A 16,991-nucleotide genomic window follows, 5' to 3' on the forward strand; every position below is an offset into this window, starting at 1 on the left:
ACGTGTGGAAAACACTGACAAGGTGAAGGGACAGGATGATAGGACATATGTTAAAACATCAGGGAATGACTTCCATGGTACTAGAGGGAGCTGTAGAGGGCAAAAACTGAAGATGAAGACTGGCTGAAATTGGAATACACCCAGCAATTAATTGTGGACGTAGTTGCAAGTGTTCATCTGAGATGATGAGGTTGGTACAGGAGAGAAATTCGTGGCTGGCCGCATCAAGCCTGTCAGAAGACTGTTGACTCAAAAAAAAACCTCACGTCGTTTTGGACATTTGTGTTGAATGCAAGACAGTATATTAACAAATAAGATTTTCAAATATTTGTGGAGTAAGAAGTCCACAACAAGCTGGGTCAACGAAGTAAAGAGGGATTTAGAAAGAAACACTATAAAAATCGAAGATCTGCATCTACATACATACTCCGCAATCCTCCATACTGTGCGTGGCGGAGGGTACCCCGTACCACAACTAGCATCTTCTCTCCCTGTTCCACTCCCAAACAGAACGAGGGAAGAATGACTGCCTATATGCCTCTGTACGAGCCCTAATCTCTTATATTTGTGGCCTTTCCGGAAAATGTAAGTTGGCGGCAGTAAAATTGTACTGCAGTCAGCCTCAAATGCTGGTTCTCTAAATTTCCTCAGTAGAGATTCAAGAAAAGAACGCCTCCTTTCCTCTAGAGACTCCCACCCGAGTTCCTGAAGCATTTCTGTAACACTCGCGTGATGATCAAACCTACCAGTAACAAATCTATGTCCTCCCTCAATCCGACCTGATAGGGATCCCAAACGCTGAAGCAGTACTCAGGAATAGGTCGTATTAGTGTTTTATAAGGGGTCTCCTTTACAGATGAACCACATCTTCCCAAAATTCTACCAACGAACCGAAGACGACTATCCGCTTTCCCCACAACTGCCATTACATGCTTGTCCCACTTCATATCGCTCTGCAATGTTACGCCCAAATATTTAATCGACGTGACTGTGTCAAGCGCTACACTATTAATGGAGTATTCAAACATTACGGGATTCTTTTTCCTATTCATCTGCATTAATTTACATAGTTAGCTGTCATTCTTTACACAAATCACAAATCCTGTCCAAGTCATCTTGTATCCTCCTACAATCACTCAACGACGACACCTTCCCGTACACCACAGCATCATTCGCAAACAGTCGCACATTGGTATCGACCCTATCCAAAAGATCATTTATGTAAATAGAAAACAACAGCGAACCTACCACACTTCCCTGGGGCACTCCAGATGATACCCTCACCTCCGATGAACACTCACCATCGAGGACAACGTACTGGGTTCTATTGCTTAAGAAGTCTTCGAGCCACTCACATACTTGGGAACCAATCCCATATGCTCGTACCTTAGTTAGGAGTCTGCAGTGGGGCACCGAGTCAAACGCTTTCCGGAAGTCAAGGAATGCGGCATCCGTGGTTCGCAAGATATCATGTGAAAAAAGGGCGAGTTGCGTTTCTCAGGAGCGATGCTTTCTAAAGCCGTGCTGATGCATGGACAGCAACTTCTCTGTCTCAATGAAATTCATTATATTCGAAGTGAGAATATGTTCGAGAATCCTGAGACAAACCGATGTTAAGGATATTGATCTGTAATTTTGAGGATCCGTCCTTCTACCCTTCTTATATGCAGGCGTCACCTGCGCTTTTTTTCTAGTCACTCGGGACTTTACGTTGGGCAAGAGATTCGCGATAAATGCAAGCTAAGTAAGGAGCCAATGCAGTAGAGTGCTCTCTGTAAAACCGAATTGGAATCCCATCAGGACCTGGCGATTTATTTATTTTCAACCCATTCAGCTGCTTGACAACCCCAGGGATGTCTATCACTATGTCCTCCATACGGGAATCTGTACGAGACTCAAACGGCGGTATGTTTGTACGATCCTCCTGCGTGAAAGATATCTCAAATGCTAAATTTAAAATTTCAGGTTTCGTTTTGCTGTCTTCCGTTGCCTGGCCAGACTGATCAGTGAGTGACTCGATGGAAGCCTTCGACCCGCTTACAGATTTTACGTAAGACCAGAATTTCCTTGGGTTTTCAGCAAGATCTTTTGCTAAGATATGACGGTGGTAGTGGTTGAATGCTTCGCGCATCGCTCTTTTTACAGCAGCACGAATCTCTACTAACTTTATCCTGTCCTCATTCTCCCGATCCTTCTTGTACCGCGAGTGCAACTGCATTTGCTTTCTGAGCATTCTCTGAATTGCGCTGTTAAACCACGGTGGGTCTTTTCCGTCCGTAACCCACTTTTTCTGCACATACTTGTCCAATGCGTGATTTACAATGTGTTTAAAATTTTCCCATAATTCTTCCACGTCCTTCGTACCGGAAGTAAATGAAGTCGATTCATTTACTAGGTGGGATGCTAACAACTGCTTTTTCTAGTAAGAATACTCTCCTAGCCTTCTTGACCGGCATTGTAACTTTCGTAACCGTAGTCGTAATGACGACATCATGACTAATCCTTTCTCAACATAGACACCGTCGATAAGGTCTGGTCTCTTTGTGGGTACCAGATCTAAATTATTTCCATTACGCGTTGGCTGTCTATTTAGCTGCTCAAGACAGTTTTCGGATAATGTGTTCAAAAGTACTCACACGACGGCTTGTCTGTACCACCTGTAATGAATCCATAGACATCCCAGTTTATACTAGGTAGGCTGAAGGCTGAAGTCGCCTCCGACTAATATAGCATGATCCGGGTACTTCTGCGATACAGAATGTAGACTCCCTTTGAATGATTCTAGAACTGTCACGGTGGAACCTGGTGGCCGGTAATAACACCCCACAATTAACTTTATTTCCCCTAGCCCTGTTAAACGTGTCCAGATAACTTCACTATCACACTCTACTTCGACTTCAGTAGACACAATATTTTTGTCAACTGCAATGAAGACACCACCTCCTACGGTGTCTAACCTGTTTTTCCGATACACGTTCCAACCCTCACTAAATATTTCATAACTTTTTATCTCAGGGTTCAGCCAGGTCTCAGTCCCGAGAACAATTTGCGCGCCACACGCTTCCTGGAGAGCAGTAAATTCAGGAACTTTATTCCGAACACTCTGAAAATTTACTGCTAATATCTTGATAGCTGAAGTGTCTTTACTCTGAGCGCGTCCTGATCTCCCCGCCTGCACGTCGACTGGTGAGTGTTCATCAGGACACCTCGCACTAGTGCCTAGCCCAAAAAAAAAACCCATGTGCACGCCACAAGTACTCTGCTACCCGAGTAGCCGCTTCCTTTGTGTAGTGCACCCCTGACCTATCTAGGGGCGTCCTACAATTCCCCACCCAATAGCGCAAGTCTAGATATCTGCAGCCAAGACCGTCACAGAGTCGACGAAGCCTCTGGCTGAGACCCTCAACTCGGCTCCAAACCAAAGGAGCCCGATGCACTCTGGGAACGATGCTGCAAATAGAGAGCTCAGCTTGCACCCCGCGTGCGGTATAAATAGGTATAAACAACGGAGAAGCCTTTCGTGAAGAAGTATTGAAAATGGATGGATTCCAAGAGAGGGTAGCTGAAAAGACTGAAGACAGGCAGGAGAAACATGGTAAACTGGAAATTTGTGGTAAGTTTCTACTGGACCAAATTGCTGACGTAATCGGTCCCTATGCTTACACACTACTTAACTAAGTTACGCTAAGGACACGCACTCGCACGCACACACACGCACGAGCGCACGAGGGAGGACTCGAACCTCCGACGGGAGGAGGCGCGCGAACCGTGGCAAGGCGTCCGAGACCGCGCGGCTACCCCACGCAAACATCGTGAACGGATGAAAGCATACTGGAAGAAAAGAAGAGAACGAAGAATTGATATTAGAACCTAGTCCTCAGATGGCCTATTCGCAGTAAAATAAATTTAAACAAATGTATTTTAGGACATATAATCTTTAGATTTTTTAATCATGCAACTGTCGTTATAATTAACCTCAGAAAGTTTAGAGGATGTTGAAGGACGAATTCAGAACTTGTAAATTTTCGAAAAATCGAGATATTCAAATCCGGTAATAAATTATTTACGTTGTGACGGATCTCGCAAAATGGTTCGAGTAAATCTATTGCGTGTACTGACACTTTTCTGTAAAAAAATTGTTCCGTCTGAACTTTGATCTTCGTGATTTCTTACAGCATGATCGAAACAACTGAAACTTCCGAAAAGCTAGAACTGGAATGACAAAATCACCAAGAAGTTATAAAATTACGTTAAAACGAATAACTATGTGTTTGTATTAAATAATGTTTCCAGACGACACGTAAGACTCTGAGCATTTATTAACTCTCTTTCTGTCACAGATAGGAAACGTTCCTAGGTTTGTGCGTCGAAAGTCATTAAAACGGAGGACTGGTTCATCGACCACATTTACATTTACAGACAATTCCGACAAATAGCACAAAACCACTATTTATAATATCCTTTCCCATGTAAAAAAAAACATAAATATAATCATAACATGTTCCTAAACAACTGAGTATATAAGATCCAATTTTACACAGATTGACTATCAGTTGTAAACATTTTTTCAGAATCAGACCAAATAATAATAATAATAATAATAATAATAATAATAATAATAATAATAATAATAATAATAACTAATTATTGATACATGTTCAATTACCCTAAAGTTCCTAAATGCAATATAACACATACCATACTGTTAAAAGGAAGTGACGCTCGATCAAGGTCCGTGTCACTCCGATTTTAACCAGACTTAACGTCTGAGAAAGTGAAGTAATAATAATAATAATAATAATAATAATAATAATAATAATAATAATAATAAACCCCGTGGAGGCCCGGGAAAAGAATAGGCCTCCGGTATGTTCTGCCAGTCGTAAAAGGCGACGAAAAGAACAAACCACTAATAGGGCTAACCCCCCTTTTAGTGTGATTACTTGGTTCAGGACAGAACTAAAGAAGCCTCGGACAAGCGCCGTCATGGTCGGGGACGGCGCTTGAACCCTACGCCCGCCCACAATGGTAATGACACTGCTAGCCAACTGGAAAATGATTTAAATCCAAATAGAGGTGTTTTTGCAGGATATGCTTCCTGCAACCACCCTAGAAGGAAAACAAAGACAGAGGATGAGATGGTCAGATGAAGTTAATCGACACCTCATGTTCTGTTATTACCAAGCAACAAACCTAGGAACCAACACAACTGGATACAGATCACAAGTACACACAACATTTATTACCAGATACCCAGAATTAAAATTTTTAACAGAACAACGTCTAGCTGATCAGATCCGTGTAATAATAAAAAATAACAGGATACCCCAGTCAGAATTAGAAAACATCAAACAACAAGTACAACAAATACTGGAACAAAATAATGTGCAATTAGAAGAAGAAGAAAATACAGTAATGGACTCAAACATCACAGAGCAAACAAACAAAGAACACACATCAATTAAACAATCAGAGGAAAATGAAATTTTAAGACAGCCACCAGCACAAGCACAAATAGAACACGAAGTGACACACATGTTAGATATAGAAGAAAAATTTCAGTTGACATATATAGAATACAAAGACACAAATACAGACATTAGACCATTCTTGCATAGACCACCAAATAGCCCACAAGTCGAAACAACGATAAAATCTATCAACACAATCATACACAACAAAATAAATGAATACACAACTATGGAAGAGTTACAACTACTGGTTTATGTAGGAGCACTCACTACACTAAATATACACACTAGGCAGATATCAGAACCAGCCAACACACAGAAGAAACCCACAAAACCAGCGTGGCAACACAGGCTACAGATCAGAATAGAAAAACTGAGAAAAGACATCGGACAGTTAACACAATTTATAAGAAATGAAATATCAGACAAAAAACGAAAAAGGTTAGGTAAAGTCTCACAACAAGAAGCAATAGAGCAATTAGATGAAAAGAAGCAAAAATTACAAGCTTTGGCGAAACGACTTAGAAGATACAAAAAAAAAAAAAGTGAAAATAGAAGGAAACAAAACCAAACATTCAACACAAACCAAAAGAAATTTTACCAAACAATAGATAACACACACATAAAAATAGACAATCCACCAAACATAAGAGACATGGAACACTTCTGGAGCAGCAAATGGTCAAACCCGGTACAACATAACAGGCATGCACGGTGGATACAAGCAGAAACAGATACATACAAGATGATACCACAAATGCCTGAAGTGATAATTTTGCAACATGAAGTCACCCGAGCAATTAATTCTACGCACAATTGGAAAGCCCCTGGAAATGATAAAATAGCAAATTTCTGGCTAAAGAAGTTCACCTCAACACATTCACATCTAACTAAATTATTTAACAGTTACATTGCAGACCCATACATATTCCCTGATACACTTACACATGGAATAACTTATCTGAAACCTAAAGATCAAGCAGACACAGCAAACCCAGCTAAATATCGCCCCATAACATGCCTACCAACAATCTACAAAATATTAACTTCAGTCATTACACAGAAATTAATGACACATACAACACAGAACAAAATTATAAATGAAGAACAAAAAGGCTGCTGCAAAGGAGCACAAGGATGTAAAGAGCAACTGATAATAGATGCAGAGGTGACATATCAAGCTAAAACTAAACAAAGGTCTCTACACTACACATACATTGATTACCAAAAAGCTTTTGATAGTGTACCCCACTCATGGTTACTACAAATATTGGAAATATACAAAGTAGATCCTAAATTGATACAGTTCCTAAACATAGTAATGAAAAATTGGAAAACCACACTTAATATCCAAACAAATTCAGATAATATCACATCACAGCCAATACAGATTAAGCGTGGAATATACCAAGGAGACTCATTAAGTCCTTTCTGGTTCTGCCTTGCTCTGAACCCACTATCCAACATGCTAAATAATACAAATTATGGATACAATATTACTGGAACATACCCACACAAAATCACACATTTGCTATACATGGATGATCTAAAACTACTGGCAGCAACAAATCAACAACTCAACCAATTACTAAAGATAACAGAAGTATTCAGCAATGATATAAGTATGGCGTTTGGAACAGACAAATGTAAGAAAAATAGCATAGTCAAGGGAAAACACACTAAACAAGAAGATTACAAACTTGATAACCAAAGCGACTGCATAGAAGCGATGGAAAAAACGGATGCCTATAAATATCTAGGATACAGACAAAAAATAGGAATAGATAATACAAATATTAAAGAAGAACTAAAAGGAAAATATAGACAAAGACTAACAAAAATACTGAAAACAGAATTGACAGCAAGAAACAAGACAAAAGCTATAAATACTTATGCCATACCAATATTGACCTACTCATTTGGAGTAACACAGACCTAGAAGCACTCAATACACTTACACGATCACAATGCCATAAATATAGAATACATCACATACATTCAGCAACAGAAAGATTCACATTAAGCAGAAAGGAAGGAGGAAGGGGATTTATCGATATAAAAAACCTACATTATGGACAGGTAGACAATTTAAGAAAATTCTTTATAGAACGAGCAGAAACTAGCAAAATACACAAAGCAATCACCCATATAAATACATCGGCTACACCACTACAATTTCATAACCACCTCTACAACCCGTTAGACCACATAACATCAACAGATACGAAGAAAGTAAATTGGAAAAAGAAAACACTTCATGGCAAGCACCCGTATCATCTAACACAGCCACACATCGATCAAGACGCATCCAACACATGGCTAAGAAAAGGCAATATATACAGTGAGACAGAAGGATTCATGATTGCAATACAGGATCAAACAATAAACACCAGGTATTACAGCAAGCATATTATTAAAGATCCCAATACCACAACAGATAAATGCAGACTTTGTAAACAACAAATAGAAACAGTAGATCACATCACAAGCGGATGTACAATACTAGCAAATACAGAATACCCCAGAAGACATGACAATGTCGCAAAAATAATACATCAACAGCTTGCCTTACAACATAAACTTTTAAAACAACAAGTTCCTACATACAAGTATGCACCACAAAATGTACTGGAGAATGATGAATACAAATTATACTGGAACAGAACCATTATAACAGATAAAACAACACCACATAACAAACTTGACATCATACTCACCAATAAAAAGAAGAAATTAACACAACTAATCGAAATATCCATACCCAATACAACAAATATACAAAAGAAAACAGAAGAAAAAATTGAAAAATACATCCAACTGGCTGAGGAAGTCGAGGACATGTGGCATCAGGATAAAGTTGACATTATACCAATTATACTATCAACTACAGGAGTCATACCACACAATATCCACCAATACATCAATGCAATACAGCTACATCCAAATTTATATATACAACTACAGAAATCAGTAATTATTGACATTGTTCAATTACCCGAAAGTTCCTAAATGCAATTAAGATATACCGTACAGTTAAAAGGAAGTCACGCTTGATCAAGGTCCGCGTCACCTTCCATTTTTAACCAGACATAACGTCTGAGACAAGAAAGAAATAATAATAATGAAGAAGAAGAGGAAACAGAACAACTGGAGTGAAATTAGCTTCTCCCTCAACAAGTAAAAACAATTCTTATTGTTAGTTACAAGAATGACTTCTGTCTTACAAAGGTATAAGTGTTAGATTCGTTATTTTTTCACATTTTGTCGTTCTTCGTCCCTTGTACATCTAAAACCTGCTCTATCTAGATAGTTTTTTCCTCTCGTGGCAACTCTCGAAGAGATCATTCAACATGGTGGCTGTTAGGTGTCTGTGACGTTACTTACGTTGTCGGTAGCAGAGCGTACAAAGAGAGTATTTTTCTAATCAAGTAAGATAAATATTGTAATGTGACGATATTGCAACGTAAAATAACAAAATTCCTGTCCATTCCAATATATTCACCAGCGCTCGCAACAACGAAATAAATATACACCTCAATAAAAAGGCATGGGAAAAAGACAAAACGTTATCAAATTACGTTAAAATGTTTGCCTACCCTCTGACAGCAGAGCGGCGCTTTACGGCGTGGAGAACCACACTGCGCGAAAGAGAACACTGCATGTGTAGCGGGAGCGATACTGTTCCCCTCGATATAACTAAGATCTGTTGAGTATGGTGACCATTTAGTACGAAGTTCGCGCCGTGCACTAGTTACCATTGCCACACACAAATGTCTATGGAAATTCGTAACTGGATAAATGACTATCTGACATATAACCCGGTACGTTATAGTGGACTGCGAATGTTCTAAAGAAATGAAAGGAACCCCGGAAAGGGTGAAATAAGAGCAACGGAACTGATAATGTTATCAATTAACTTCAAAGATTTACACTCCTGGAAATGGAAAAAAGAACACATTGACACCGGTGTGTCAGACCCACCATACTTGCTCCGGACACTGCGAGAGGGCTGTACAAGCAATGATCACACGCACGGCACAGCGGACACACCAGGACCCGCGGTGTTGGCCGTCGAATGGCGCTAGCTGCGCAGCATTTGTGCACCGCCGCCGTCAGTGTCAGCCAGTTTGCCGTGGCATACGGAGATCCATCGCAGTCTTTAACACTGGTAGCATGCCGCGACAGCGTGGACGTGAACCGTATGTGCAGTTGACGGACTTTGAGCGAGGGCGTATAGTGGGCATGCGGGAGGCCGGGTGGACGTACCGCCGAATTGCTCAACACGTGGGGCGTGAGGTCTCCACAGTACATCGATGTTGTCGCCAGTGGTCGGCGGAAGGTGCACGTGCCCGTCGACCTGGGACCGGACGGCAGCGACGCACGGATGCACGCCAAGACCGTAGGATCCTACGCAGTGCCGTAGGGGACCGCACCGCCACTTCCCAACAAATTAGGGACACTGTTGCTCCTGGGGTATCGGCGAGGACCATTCGCAACCGTCTCCATGAAGCTGGGCTACGGTCCCGCACACCGTTAGGCCGTCTTCCGCTCACGCCCCAACATCGTGCAGCCCGCCTCCAGTGGTGTCGCGACAGGCGTGAATGGAGGGACGAATGGAGACGTGTCGTCTTCAGCGATGAGAGTCGCTTCTGCCTTGGTGCCAATGATGGTCGTATGCGTGTTTGGCGCCGTGCAGGTGAGCGCCACAATCAGGACTGCATACGACCGAGGCACACAGGGCCAACACCCGGCATCATGGTGTGGGGAGCGATCTCCTACACTGGCCGTACACCACTGGTGATCGTCGAGGGGACACTGAATAGTGCACGGTACATCCAAACCGTCATCGAACCCATCGTTCTACCATTCCTAGACCGGCAAGGGAACTTGCTGTTCCAACAGGACAATGCACGTCCGCATGTATCCCGTGCCACCCAACGTGCTCTAGAAGGTGTACGTCAACTACCCTGGCCAGCAATATCTCCGGATCTGTCCCCCATTGAGCATGTTTGGGACTGGATGAAGCGTCGTCTCACGCGGTCTGCACGTCCAGCACGAACGCTGGTCCAACTGAGGCGCCAGGTGGAAATGGCATGGCAAGCCGTTCCACAGGACTACATCCAGCATCTCTACGATCGTCTCCATGGGAGAATAGCAGCCTGCATTGCTGCGAAAGGTGGATATAAACTGTGCTAGTGCCGACATTGTGCATGCTCTGTTGCCTGTGTCTATGTGCCTGTGGTTCTGTCAGTGTGATCATGTGATGTATCTGACCCCAGGAATGTGTCAATAAAGTTTCCCCTTCCTGGGACAATGAATTCACGGTGTTCTTATTTCAATTTCCAGGAGTGTATTACGTAAGATCAGCAGCACTGTAAGTTTGTTCACTGGCGACGTTGTTGGCAACAGGAAAATTATTGCCGTTGGACTATCGTGAAGACTTGCAGAAAGACCAGGTCAAAATTTACACTTGGTGTAATGAATTATAGCTTTCTTTAAATTTTGTTAAATGTAAATATTCGTAACACAGGGAAAGAATCCTCTGACAGCTCATTACAAGATTGGTGGTGAAGATCTTGAACACAATACAAAGTGTAGGTATTTAGGAGCTATAATAAGAAGTAATAAGAAAAAGGGCGATAACGTAAAGTAGTAGAGAAGAAGAATTTGAGACTTGAATTTGCAGGAAGGGATAAGTAGAGAGAGTACAAGAGGCTAGTGCAACTAATTCTAGTGTACTGTTTGAGTCCTTACCAAATAGATATGACAACAAACCTCGAACGAATTCAAGGACACGCTGCTAGGATCTGTAAATAATTAAATAAAAAATATATGTATGTAAATATGATTATTTATGTTATTTTGTTTTTTTAATAATTTTTGTTGAACTGAATTAAGATGGATGGAAATATTTAAAAATCAGTGAATATATTTAAACGATGATAAGGTGGCATCGGACATATACTTCGAGAATTTCGTCGCCGTAAGGTGGTGGTTCGTGGGCCACGTTATTTCTGAGATAAAATGAAAAAAAATACTGAAAATACAGTTTACATATAATGTTGAAACTTTAGGATCATGGATTAAACAAATAATGAAATCACAATAGTGTTAATCATAACTATAATTACTGAAGTGCGCTATGCTACTTACACTGGGAATACAATATTAATTACTAGTGATATGATTATCCGCACGTCTGTATCTCGTCCGTGCGCAGTGGAAATTTCCTTATATGATTACTAGTATGCGCGAGTATGCGCCCTGCAGTACGCTGTGACTTTTTATAAAATAAAGGAGTTTAAATTAGAGCGGCCAGTCTAACGCGCGAGGCTCTCCCTGGACTCCATTCCAGAACAGATAACAGAAGAAGTCATAACAAAAGACTAGACATCCTTTCTGTGTCTCACCAGCGATCACATGCGACCGCGCACAAGATAACTTGCATTGGCTTTCATGCTTTATTAAACAGGGTTCTCTGATTTTTTAAAAAAAATAGATTTACCCGCTATGGCTAAAAATGTCCCTTTAAAGATCGTGAGAAGCACGTATAGTCCACATGGTAGAGTAACAGAAACATTCTGGGAACTTGGAATCCTTGGAAGCAAAGCCTGTTAGGTAGATTCAGAGAATAGGAACACTGTGTGAAAATTCTGCTTCCACTGATGCATATGTCACTTAGCTGTATTGAGAATAGGCGAAGAGAGAAATTAGGACGTGAACAAAGGCATATAAACAGTCATTTGTTCCTCGCTCACTTTACTAACGGGACAGGATATGGAAAACGACAGTATTAGTACGAAGTGACCTGCGCCATGCAGTGTACAGTGGGTTGCGAAGTATACACGTGGATGTGATACGTGAGTTAAAATAAAAATTTCCGTATGCATGTAATCCGAGAGAATACAGTGCCTTAGTGCTTGGAGGAAAAGAAGCTTTTGTCGAATAAACTGTCTACGTTTAGGATGCATCACTAGTGTGAAACGCAGTGACAGCCTTTCTTTCTTTATTTCCCGATATCTTGCACGCAGTTAACATAAGTGAACAAGTAGATTCAGTATGAGTGTGTATAAACTGTTACCTAATTTTTGTGTCTGAATTTAATGCATTTGTTTAAACGAGTCTTTAATCTGACGATGAAAAGCTAATCTTACACTACATGTGTGCAAAGAGAACTTTTAATACCTAGATGTTCATATAGTATAACTAAACGCCAAACTAAATACTGGTATAGTTCGTTTGTTAATAACATGTTCCGTAAATAATTTGAACGAATCTTTTATCAAAATGATGTGGAACGAGTCAATTTAAAGAATGTGTATACATGATTAGTGTGAATATTAATGAACTCATATTTTTCAGTCCTTCTCATGGTACTATACTTACAAACAAGGTATTTCTTTGCAGGCTACTGGACTTTAAATAGAAATTTGTCCATGGAGTAGGACTAGTTGTACAGGGGAAATGATTTTAGGTTAAATTTAATATTTGCTTTGCTATCTGTCAATCATTTAATGATACTGGCAAACGATCAAAAATTTGTTGCTGTATACTGAACTCTTTTCGGAGCCACTGTTATCTTCAATAACGGGTACCAAATGTCATTTTCGTCTCTAGATTTGTTATGGAAAACATTATGATGGGGTAGTTACGAAGAATTTTATTTGCGAATATTTCTTTTGCGATGGTACAGTTAAAATGCTAATTCCTTGAAGAGGTACTTCCATGATGACCACAAATGAACAACATATATTATTCTTACTGATAGATTTCGTACAGTAAGTACTTTGTTTCCAAGTGCTGAGTTACTCAAGGAAGTAATTTCGTAAGACGTTATTGAGTGGAAATGTGCAGAAAATGTCAGGAAGCTGATTTGTTTCCAAGACTAGCAATCCCACGAAGAGCAAACTATCTGAAGTTAATTCTTTGAGAAGCTCAGTAACATGTCTCTTCCAGCTCGAGTCCTCATCGATATTTACACAAAAAATGTGGAGCATTCTATACTACACACATCAAAAAGTGTTTTGCATCACCTCGGTTCCGATAGTTCCAGAACCTGTACAGAAAATTGGAACAGATATCAACATAAACATCATTTCCGCCATTTTTATTGTTCATGAAAACCACACATTGCATGTTGTACCATCATACAGCGAAACCTTCTGAGGTGGTAGTCCAGATTGCTGTACACACCGGTACCTCTAATACCCAGTAGCACGTTCTCTTGCATTGATGCATGCCTGTATTCGTCGTGGCATACTATCCACAATCAAAATATCCACGGGTGTACTGCCGGTCTACAGTGTCCAACGGGCACAATATTTCGGCGATCATACATGTCGCCATCATCAGGTGAACTGACGGACTGAGCTCCTGTGAACGTGCCGGCACGGAGATCCGTACACTATGGCTGCTCAGGTGGAACTGGGTTCGGTCGCGGCGGCGGCGGATTTAAATACCCTCCGCCCGCGGCGCGCTCACTCCGCCGTCCGCGCCCCGCGCCACGGTCGCGCGGTGGAACAGATTGCGACGGCGTCTGAGATGACGTCGGTGTGATGGCTCCGTCCGCCGTGGTCGTCACAACTATACATTTGCTCGATTTACTCTTGATTAACCCAATCGCTGGTTCCCAAGCCTTGCTAAGATTATAGCCACAGTCACGGTTTATGAGGTCGTCATTGGTGCGAATTTCGATGGCCTCTCTAACAACGCTGTCCCAGTATCTCGACGTCTGTACCAGAATCCTCGTGCGTTCATACTCCATAGCGTGATTTTCCGACAAACAATGTTCAGCGACCGCCGACTTGCTCGGATACATCAGTCGAGTGTGCCTCTGGTGTTCACGGCATCGATCCTCGACGGTACGCATCGTTTGACCAATATACGACTTGCCACATTGACACGGAATCTGGTACACGCCGGCCTTCCTCAAACCGAGGTCGTCTTTGGCGCTCCCCACAAGTGCACGAGTTTTATTCGGAGGACAAAACACCGTTCCGACCCGGTGTTTCTTCAAAATGCGGGCGATCTTTCCCGAGAGTGCGCCTGTATATGGGATAAACGCAGTGCCTACCTCCTCCCTCGTGATTTCATCCATATCCACAGGTTGTGCTGTAGTGGTTGGGCGGAGAGCACGTTGAATCTGCCACTCTGAGTACCCATTTTTGCGAAATACAGTTCTCAGATGTTCCAATTCCTGGGGTAGACTCTCTGCGTCAGAGATAGTGCGCGCCCTATGTACTAGAGTTTTAAGTACCCCATTCCTCTGTGAAGGGTGGTGGCAGCTGTCTGCGTGCAAATACAGATCAGTGTGCGTTGTCTTCCGATACACCCCATGACCTAGGGTGCCGTCAGGCCTTCTCTTGACCAAGACGTCAAGGAAAGGTAGTTTACCCTCCGTTTCAGTCTCCATAGTGAATTTGATGTTGGGGTGTATGGAGTTTAGATACACCCCAACATCAAATTCACTATGGAGACTGAAACGGAGGGTAAACTACCTTTCCTTGACGTCTTGGTCAAGAGAAGGCCTGACGGCACCCTAGGTCATGGGGTGTATCGGAAGACAACGCACACTGATCTGTATTTGCACGCAGACAGCTGCCACCACCCTTCACAGAGGAATGGGGTACTTAAAACTCTAGTACATAGGGCGCGCACTATCTCTGACGCAGAGAGTCTACCCCAGGAATTGGAACATCTGAGAACTGTATTTCGCAAAAATGGGTACTCAGAGTGGCAGATTCAACGTGCTCTCCGCCCAACCACTACAGCACAACCTGTGGATATGGATGAAATCACGAGGGAGGAGGTAGGCACTGCGTTTATCCCATATACAGGCGCACTCTCGGGAAAGATCGCCCGCATTTTGAAGAAACACCGGGTCGGAACGGTGTTTTGTCCTCCGAATAAAACTCGTGCACTTGTGGGGAGCGCCAAAGACGACCTCGGTTTGAGGAAGGCCGGCGTGTACCAGATTCCGTGTCAATGTGGCAAGTCGTATATTGGTCAAACGATGCGTACCGTCGAGGATCGATGCCGTGAACACCAGAGGCACACTCGACTGATGTATCCGAGCAAGTCGGCGGTCGCTGAACATTGTTTGTCGGAAAATCACGCTATGGAGTATGAACGCACGAGGATTCTGGTACAGACGTCGAGATACTGGGACAGCGTTGTTAGAGAGGCCATCGAAATTCGCACCAATGACGACCTCATAAACCGTGACTGTGGCTATAATCTTAGCAAGGCTTGGGAACCAGCGATTGGGTTAATCAAGAGTAAATCGAGCAAATGTATAGTTGTGACGACCACGGCGGACGGAGCCATCACACCGACGTCATCTCAGACGCCGTCGCAATCTGTTCCACCGCGCGACCGTGGCGCGGGGCGCGGACGGCGGAGTGAGCGCGCCGCGGGCGGAGGGTATTTAAATCCGCCGCCGCCGCGACCGAACCCAGTTCCACCTGAGCAGCCATAGTGTACGGATCTCCGTGCCGGCACGTTCACAGGAGCTCAGTCCGTCAGTTCACCTGATGATGGCGACATGTATGATCGCCGAAATATTGTGCCCGTTGGACACTGTAGACCGGCAGTACACCCGTGGATATTTTGATTATCAAATACGCCGGGAGAAACTCAAGAATCACATACTATCCACAAGTTCATCAAGGCACTGTTGGTTGAGATTGTCCCACTCCTCGACGGTGATACTGCGTAGATTCCTCATAGTGGTTGGTAAGTCACGTCGTCAATAAACAGTCCTTTTCAATCTATCCTAGATGTGTTCGATAGGGTTCATGTCTGGAGAACATGCTGGCCATTCTAGTTGAGCGATGTCTTTATCGTGAAGGAAGTCATTCACAAGATGTGCACGATTGGGGCGCGAATTGTCTTCCATGAAGACGAATGCCTCGCCAATATGCTGCCGATATGGTTGCACTATCGGTCGCAGGATGGCATTTAAGTATCGTACAGCCGTTACCGCGCGACCTATGACCACCAGCGGCGTACGTCGGCCCCACATAACGCTACCCCAAAACAGCAGGGAACCTCCACCTTGCTGGACAGTGTGTCTAAGCCCTTCAGCCTGACAAGTTGCCTCCAAACACGTCTCTGACGATTGTCTGGTTGAGGCATACGTGACACTCATCGGTGAAGAGAACGTGATACCGATCGTGAGCGGTCCATTCGGCATGTTGTTGGGCCCATCTATACCACGCTGCATGGTGTCGTGGTTGCAAAGATGGACCTCGCCATGGACGTCGGGAGTGAAGTTGCGCATCATGCAGCCTATTGCGCACAGTTTGAACCGTAGCACGACTGTGGCTGTACGAAAAGCATTATTCAACATGATGGCGTTGCTGTCAAGGTTCCTCAGAGCCGTAAACCGTAGGTAGCTGTCATCCACTGCAGTAGTAGCCTTGTGCGGCCTGAACGAGGTATTTCATCGACAGTTTCTGTCTCTCTGTATCTCCTACATGTCCGAAAATCATCGCTTAGGTTCACTCCGAGACGCCTGGA

Source organism: Schistocerca nitens, chromosome 7 (assembly GCF_023898315.1).
Source record: "Schistocerca nitens isolate TAMUIC-IGC-003100 chromosome 7, iqSchNite1.1, whole genome shotgun sequence".
NCBI classification, from domain to species: Eukaryota; Metazoa; Arthropoda; class Insecta; order Orthoptera; family Acrididae; genus Schistocerca; species Schistocerca nitens.